The following is a 9022-nucleotide window of genomic DNA, read 5'->3' as shown; positions in this document are numbered from 1 at the left end:
ATATTTAAGTAGTGTTTTATCGTAGTTTACCTTGTCACTGTTACATTCTCCTGATGTTTCAAAATTCATTTTGGATTTTTTCTTGGTGAAATGTAAGAGTTGGATTATTTCAGTATTATTTTGCCGTGGTTTACATTGTCACTGTTACATTCTCTTGATGTTTCAAACTTCATTTTGGATTCTTTTGTTGTTGAAATTTAAGAGTTGGAATTGTCACTGTTACATTCTCTTGATGTTTCAAAGTTCATTTTAATTCTTTTTCGTTGAAAATGCAAGAGTCGGAATATTTCAGTAGTGTTTTGTCGTGGTTTATCTTGTCACTGTTACATTCTCGTGATGTTTCAAAGTTCATTTTATATTTTTTCATTGAAATGTAAGAGTTGGAATATTTTAGTAGTGTTTCGTCGTGGTTTACCTTGTCACTGTTACATTCTCATGATTTTTCAAACTTCATTTCGGATTTCTTTCGTTGAAATGTAAGAGTTGGAATATTTCAGTAGTGTTTATCTTGGTTTACCTTGTTACTCTTACATTCTGAAGATGTTTCAAAGTTCATTTTTGATTTGTTTCATTGAACTGTAAGAGTTTGAATATTTAAGTAGTGTTTTTTCGTGTTTCACCTTGTCACTGTTATATTCTGAAGATGTTTCAAAGTTTATTTTGGATTTTTTTATTGTTGAAATGTAAGAGTTGGATTATTTCAGTAGTGTTTCTCGTGCTTTACCTTGTCACTGTTACATTCTGAAGATGTTTCAAAGTTCATTTTGGATTTTTTTTTCGTTGAAATGTAAGAGTTGGAATATTTCACTAATGTTTTTTCGTGGTTTACTTTGTCACTGTTACATTCTCTTGATGTTTCAAAGTTCAATTTAGAGTTTTTTTCCTTGAAATGTAGGAGTTGGAATATTTCAGTACTGTTTTGTCTTGGTTTCCCTTGTCACTGTTACATTCTCTTGATGCTTCAAAGTTCATTCTGGATTTTTTCTTTGAAATGTAAGAGTTGGATTATTTCAGTAGTGTTTTGTCGTGGTATACCTTGTCACTCTTACATTCTCTTGATGTTTCAAAGTGTATTCTGGATTTTTTTTCGTTGAACATTCTCTTGATGCTTCAAAGTCCATTTTGGATTTTTTTTCGTTGAAATGCAAGAGTTGGAATATTTCAGTAGTGTTTTGTCGTGGTTTATCTTGTCACTGTTACTTTCTATTGATGTTTCAAAGTTCATTTTGAGTTTTTTTGGTTGAAATGTAAGAGTTGGAATATTTCAGTAATGTTTTGTCGTGGTTTAACTTGTCACTCTTACATTCTCTTGATCTTTCAAAGATCTTTTTGAATTTCATTTTTTCGTTGAAATGTGAGAGTTTGAATGGTCACTTACATTCTCTTGATGTTTCAAAGTTCATTTTGGATTTTTTCGTTCAAATTGGAATATTTCAGTAGTGTTTTGTCGTGGTTTACCTTCTCACTGTTACATTCTCTTGATGGTTCAAATGGTTTACCTTGTCACTGTTACATTCTGAAGATGTTTCAAAGTTCTTTTTTTTTGTTGAACTGTAAGAGTTGATATATTTCAGAAGTGTTTTCTCGTGGTTTACCTTGTCACTGTTACATTCTCTGGATGCTTCAAAGTTCATTTTGTATTTTTTCGTTGAAATGTAAGAGTTGGATTATTTCAGTAGTATTTTGCCGTGCTTAACTATGTCAGTGTTACATTCTGAAGATGTTTCAAAGTTCATTTTGGATTTTTTTCGTTGTAATGTAAGAGTTGTAATATTTCAGTAGTTTTTTTCATGGTTTATCTTCTCACTATTACATTCTCTTGATGTTTCATAGTTCATTTTAGATTTCATTCGTTGAAATATAAAGTTGGAATATTTCAGTAGTGGATTGTCGTGGTTTACCTATTCACTGTTACATTCTCTTGATGTTTCAAAGTTCTTTTTAGATTTTTTTCCTTGATATGTAAGAGTTGGCATATTTCAGTAGTGTTTTGTCGTGGTTTACCTTGTCACTGTTACATTCTCTTGATGCTTCAAAGTTCATTTTGGATTTTTTTTCGTTGAAATGCAAGAGTTGGAATATTTCAGTAGTGTTTTGTCGCAGTTTACCTTGTCACTGTTACATTCTCTTGATGTTTCAAATTCATTTTGGATCTTTTTCGTTGAAATTTAAGAGTTGGAATATTTCAGTAGTGTATTATCGTGGTTTACCTTGTCACTGTTACATTCACTTGATGTTTCAGAGTTCATTTTGGATTTCATTAGTTGAAATGTAAGAGTTGGAATATGTCAGTAGTGTTTTGTCGTGGTTTACCTTGCCCCTGTTACATTCTTTTGTTGTTTCAAAGTTCATTTTGGATTTTTTTCGTTGAAATGTAAGAGTTGGAATATTTAAGTAGTGTTTTGTCGTGGTTGACATTGTCACTGTTACATTCTCTTGATGTTTCAAAGTTAATTTTGGATTTTTTTTCCTTGAAATGTAAGAGTTGGAATATTTCAGTAGTGTTTTGTCATGGTTTACATTGTCACTGTTACATTCTCTTGATGTTTCAATCCCTTGTTAAAGTATATAAAAAATTTCATTTACCAGTTTTTTGCTCTTTAGGCAATTAAATATTTTTTTCATACTGGAGTCTATTCAAACATATGATTATTACATCAAGTCTGATTTCTAACAACGATTTCTAATAAACTTTGCTTTTCCACAATTCAATGTCTTTTCATACTGCAGTTTTATCAAAAATATTTGATTTTTAAAGTAAGTCCGATTTCTTAAAACAATTTCTACTAAGCTTCAAACTTTTGGTTTTCTTTTCAGAGGTTTTAGAATTTTTGTAATGCCTCGTTAAAACATGTACAAAAACTTTTGCAATTACCAGTTTTTTGTTCTTTAGGCAATTTAATGTCTTTTAATACTGAATCTTTTCATAAATATTTGATTATTACAGCAAGTCCGATTTCTAAAAATGATTTCTACTAAGCTTCAGACTTTCGGTTTTCTATTCTAATAAGTTTTTATAATTGTTGTAATGCCTTGTTAAAATATATAAAAATATTTTTGCAATTTCCAGTTTTTGTTCTTTAGGCAATTTAATGACTTTTCATACTGAATTTATTCATAAACATTTGATTATTACAGCAAGTCCAATTTCTAACAACGATTTCTACTAAGCTTCAAACTTTTGGTTTTCGATTTTAGGGTTTTAAGATTGTTTTAATCCCTTTTCCAATATATACAGTTATTTTTGCAATTACCAATATATCGCTCTTTAACCAATTTAATGTATTTCTCAATGCATGAAAATCTTCAATTTTTCCAACGCCACCAGGCCCCGGTAATTGGCACGCGGCAGGCTTCTATATATAGATTCTCACTGTCATTTGTCTTCTAAACGTAGACAATTTGAGCCTTTCCTTGATGTCATGACGTCCAATCATGTATAAGATAGATGAATGATGTCATAATACTAGACTCTAACCATATATGGCACAAAAGTAAATGCGATATTATAGTTTTAGCTATAATTGCATCAGTACATACTCGCTAATATTATTATGCAAACTGGAAAAATATTTATGGTATATGAGAAATATTATCAATTTTTTAATTCAAACTAGGAAAATACCTGAAAATTTTTAAATTAGCTTTGTTTTTATTTTTGTTCGATTTAATAAATGAAACTTTTATTTAGTCTCTTACTTCGAAGCTATAATTGTCTCCTGGAACCAAACTTTTTTTGGCTCAATTTTTAAAGTGCGTACCCTATGTTTTGTGCTACATTTTCGTAGAAAACAATTTCAATTTCTTATTTTATTTTAGTTTTCAGTTCAGAATCGCTAAGGTTATTATGTAAAGTGAAAAAATATTTATGGTGTCTGAGAAATAATATTAATTTTTTTCTTGTTTCAAAATAGAGAAATACCTGAAATTTTTAAAATAGTTTTGTTGTAGGTTCAATTTCATCAACAAAAGTTTTATTCCATCTCTTACTTAAAAGTTATAACTATCTCCTGGAATCAAACTGTTTTTGGCTCAACTTCTAAAGTGCGTATCTTTTGTAGAAAAGAAATTCAATTTTTATTATAGTTTTCAGTTCAGAATCGGTAAGGTTATTTTGTAAACTGCAAAAATTTGTATGGTGTTCGAGCAATACTTTTTATTTTTTATTTCAAACTAGAAAAATATCTGAAAATTTTAAAATTAGTTTTATTTTTTGTTAGGAATTTGCAACTCGATACGGTACTTAAGCTTGTAATGTCATATTATAGTAAGAATTACTAAGACATTTGAAAAAAATATGACAGAAGATTTAATTGCAATTGTTATTGATAATGGATCAGGTATTTGTAAAGCAGGATTTTCAGGAGATGATGCCCCAAAAGCTATGTTTCCTGCTGTGATTGGACGTCCAAAACATACGGGAGTGATGATTAATTCAGGCAGCCAGGATGCTTATGTTGGCGATGATGCTCAAGCAAAAAGGGGAATTTTGAGACTTAAGTATCCTGTAGAGCATGGAATTGTCACAGATTGGGACGATATGGAAAAGATTTGGCATCATACCTTCTACAATGAACTTCGCGTTGCCCCAGAAGAGCACCCAGTTTTACTCACAGAGGCTCCTCTTAACCCAAAAGCCAACAGAGAAAAAATGACTGAAATCATGTTCGAAAATTTTAACACCCCTGCTATGTATGTTGCCATCCAAGCCGTCCTATCCCTCTACGCATCTGGAAGAACCACTGGTATTGTTCTTGACTCTGGCGATGGTGTCTCACATACTGTACCCATCTACGAAGGTTATGCCCTTCCACATGCAATTATGAGATTGGACCTTGCTGGTCGAGATTTGACGGAATATTTGATGAAAATTTTAACTGAGCGAGGATATTCCTTTACCACCACTGCCGAAAGAGAAATCGTTCGTGATATCAAAGAAAAACTTTGCTATGTCGCTTTGGACTTCGAACAGGAGATGGCAACTTCCGCCAGCTCAGCATCTCTTGAACAAAACTATGAGCTGCCTGATGGTCAGGTCATCAATATAGGTAATGAGAGATTCAGATGCCCAGAAGTCTTATTCCAGCCATCTTTTCTCGGTATGGAGTCTGACGGGATTCATGAAACAATGTACAAAAGTATCATGAAATGCGACGTTGACATAAGAAAGGATCTCTATGGCAGCATCGTTTTGTCTGGTGGTTCTACCATGTTCCCTTGGATTGTTGACAGAATGCAAAAGGAAATTACTACCATTACACCATCCACCATGAAGATCAAAGTCATTGCCCCTCCTGAGCGTAAATACACCGTATGGATCGGTGGATCTATCTTAGCTTCCCTCTCAACATTTCAACAGATGTGGATTTCTAAGCAGGAATACGATGAGTCTGGACCATCCATTGTTCACAGAAAATGCTTTTAACTTGCTTATGCAAATAGTAAACATGCCAAAAAATGTGATTTTTGTTAAACTTCTTCTGTTGAAAGAAGAAACCATCATCATTTTATGGTTAACCTTGCTTCGACAATGGATTAAGACTGACTTAGATAGATAGTGGTTACCATTCCTTAGTCAGGTAGGAAAGACAGTTTTTTCTCACTTTCAAGTTTTTTTCAAAATATCGGGGTGTCAGCAAATAACTATCAACCTAGTGAGAGACGACCACGCCCATAGTAAAAAAAAATTGCCGATTATTCCTAAAACTATAATCACATCATAAAACTAAGTACGCAAGTAGAACCTTATTCTCCAATACTCCTATGTAGGAAACTAACTGCCCCTTGGCTTGAAAAACAAGGAAAATATATCAGTTCCAAAAATCAAGAAAAGTGGCCGCCACCGATGTATTCCGCATAGAAAGCAGGTTTGTTTTTCCGTTTTTTTCTCCCCATTCAAGCCAAGGGACGGTAAGTTTGCTATATGGCTGTTTCGGAAAAGGCGGTTCTAACAGTGTATTTCTTGTTTTGATCTGAATCTATTTTCAGGAATTATGGGTTACTTTAGTTTTTAATATGGGGCGGGGTCGTCTTTAACGAGGTTGCTAGCTACAGTTGCAACCCAGATTTTATATAACATACATTATACAAGCAACTTTAAAAAGATATGTTTTTGAAGTTATATTGTCAATATATTATTTCATTTAACATTGGCATGTGGTTCTTTGCTGTATTTTTTTTCAAGGAATCGAGCAGCTAACTAAGTCCAATAAATGCAATGATATGTTATGAATGATCGTCTTTTAATTAGGTTGCTAGCTATTCAAGCCAAAGGGCGGTAAGTTTTCTTTATAGGGGTTTTGGACAAGGCGGTTCTAATGGTGAACTTTTTATTTTGAGAACAGTTTGAACAGTTTTAATGAACTAAATCGAGATTTTATGTAATGACGTCATTTACAACTGGGGTTCGTTCTATGAACCCCACTTCGTTATTCGTTATATGATTACAAACCAGAAAAAACTACAGCTTTTTCTTCTCTGAAATAGTAATGGACTAACCTAAATAGTCAAGTAGCTAATATAGTCCAATGTATGCAATGGTTTGCTATTCCAATTATTGTCTTTTCATGTAATGGCTTATTATATTTCTTAACATTGGACGTGATGGTCCCTTACTAGGTTGCTAGCTACTGCTGCAACCCTGATTCTTTGAAACAGAAAGAGATGAACTTCAAACAATCAAGTAGATAACTAACTCGAATGTATACAATGATTTGTTATTCCAATGATCGTCTTTTAATGTAACAATAAGTAAATAAAGCACAAGTAATTTCCATTACGCTACATATATTTTATTTTCTAATAAGCTTGCATTCTTTGCTTATAATACAGTTCAGTTCTAGACTGGACAATAATGTCCATAAGAACGAGGATTGTGAGTTTGCCCGAGTTTTAATTAAGTTGCTAGCTATTCAAGCCACAGGGCGGTAAGTTTCGTTTATAGGGGTTTTGGACAAGGCGGTTCTAATGGTGAACTTTTTATTTTGAGAACAGTTTGAACATTTTTAATGAACTAAATCGAGATTTTATGTAATGACGTCAGTTACAACTGGGGTTCGTTCTATGAACCCCACTTCGTTATTCGTTATATGATTACAAACCAGAAAAAACTACAGCTTTTTCTTCTCTGAAATAGTAATAGACTAACCTCAAATTGTCAAGTAGCTAATATAGTCCAATGTATGCAATGGTTTGCTATTCCAATTATTGTCTTTTCATGTAATGGCTTATTATATTTCTTAACATTGGACGTGATGGTCCCTTACTAGGTTGCTAGCTACCGCTGCAACCCTGATTCTTTGAAACAGAAAGAGATGAACTTCAAACAATCAAGTAGATAACTAACTCGAATGTATACAATGATTTGTTATTCCAATGATCGTATTTTAATGTAACAATAAGTAAATAAAGCACTAGTAATTTCTATTACGCTACATATATTTTATTTTCTAATAAGCTTGCATTCTTTGCTTATAATACAGTTCAGTTCTAAACTGGACAATAATGTCCTTAAGAACGAAGATTGGGAGTTTGCCCATTAAGTTTGGTAAATTAATTTAAAATGAGCCATTGAACAACTCTCTACAATGTTCCAGTGCCAAGCTATCTCTGGAAACAAAAGAAAGAAAAAAAATATCCCGTTTGTGCAGAATAACGTGGTTAAAGTCAATTTTCTTGATTTTCAAGCCAATATATTTTCTTTGTTATTCAAGCCAAAGGGTGGTAAGTTTCCTTTATAGGGGTTTCGAACAAGGCGGTTCTAATGGTGTACTTTTGTTTTGATCTGACTATTTTTCTAGGAGTTAGGGGTTTTTATATTTCTTAACATTGGACGTGATCGTCTCTTACTAGGTTGCTAGCTACCGCTGCAACCCGGATCTCGATACGCCTTGTCAGTTGAATACCTTTGCTTTTTTCTTTCCATGATGTTGTCTCTGTTTTTTGTATAGTACTGTTTTTTTTTAATTACGTATAATAACTCGCTTAGACGCTTATTGGACGTGATCGTCTCTTACTAGGTTGCTAGCTACCGCTGCAACCCGGATATTCAAATGATCGTCTTTTAATGTAATTTTGATCTGACTCTTTTTTTTAGGAACTATGTGTTTTTATATTTCTTAACATTGGATGTGATCGTCTCTTACTAGGTTGCTAGCTACCACTGCAACCCAGATGGCTCTCTCAATTTTAACACCTCGATACGCCTGGTCGAATGTATACCTTTGCTTTTCTTTTTTATTTGCTAGGTGTTAGCTATCTCTACGTCTTAATTATCGTCCCTTTTCTATATAATGATTCCTTTTAATATTTCAGTTACCATTTTTAATTCAAAACAGGTAATAACAAACAGGAAAAACCATATAGCTTTTTCTTTTTTGGAATATTAAGAGACGATCCTCAAAGAATCAGGAAGTTAACTAAGTCTATAATTTGTTCTTTATCATTATACCATGGGCTAGAGTTTGTTCTTTGCTATAACTATATTTCTTAACATTGGATGTGATCGTCTCTTACTAAGTTGCTAGCGACCGCTGCAACTCGGATGATAATGTCAGTTACAACTGAGGTTCATTCTATGATATATAAATACAAACAGGAAAAAGCCTATGGCCTTTTCTCCTTTGAAGTAGTAAGAGACGAACCACAAACAATCAAGTAGCTAACTAAGTCCAATGTATGGGATGGTTTTTATTCTAATTTTCAAGCCAATATATTTCCCTTGCTGTTCAAGCCAAGGGACAGAAATTTTACTATGCAGGGGTTTCGGACAAGGCGGTTCTAATGGTGTACTTTTTGTTTTGATCTGACTCCATTTTTAGGAACTATGGGTTTTCACATTTCTTAACATTGGACGTGATCGTCTCTTACTAGGTTGCTAGCTACCGCTGCAACCCGGACTAACTAAGTCCAATGTATGCAATGGTTTGTTATTGTAATGATCTTCTTTTAATGTAATTTCGTAAGAAAAATGATTCTATTTAAAAATAATTTGTTTTATAACTGCAAAAAGTTTTTAACCCCA

General features: G+C 32.9%; 1 pseudogene; it reads left to right on the top strand.

The window, feature by feature from the left end:
* The first annotated feature begins 4297 nt into the window (after positions 1-4297).
* Positions 4298-5425, top strand: LOC148955319 (actin, cytoplasmic pseudogene; annotated as a pseudogene).
* Positions 5426-9022: the final 3597 nt, after the last annotated feature.

Source organism: Artemia sp. Qi Xiang Cuo, chromosome 2 (genome assembly GCF_049724085.1).
Source record: "Artemia sp. Qi Xiang Cuo chromosome 2, ASM4972408v1, whole genome shotgun sequence".
NCBI classification, from domain to species: domain Eukaryota; kingdom Metazoa; phylum Arthropoda; class Branchiopoda; order Anostraca; family Artemiidae; genus Artemia; species Artemia sp. Qi Xiang Cuo.
Note: the sequence above shows the minus strand (reverse complement) of the source record. Positions and strands in the feature narration are given on the sequence as shown.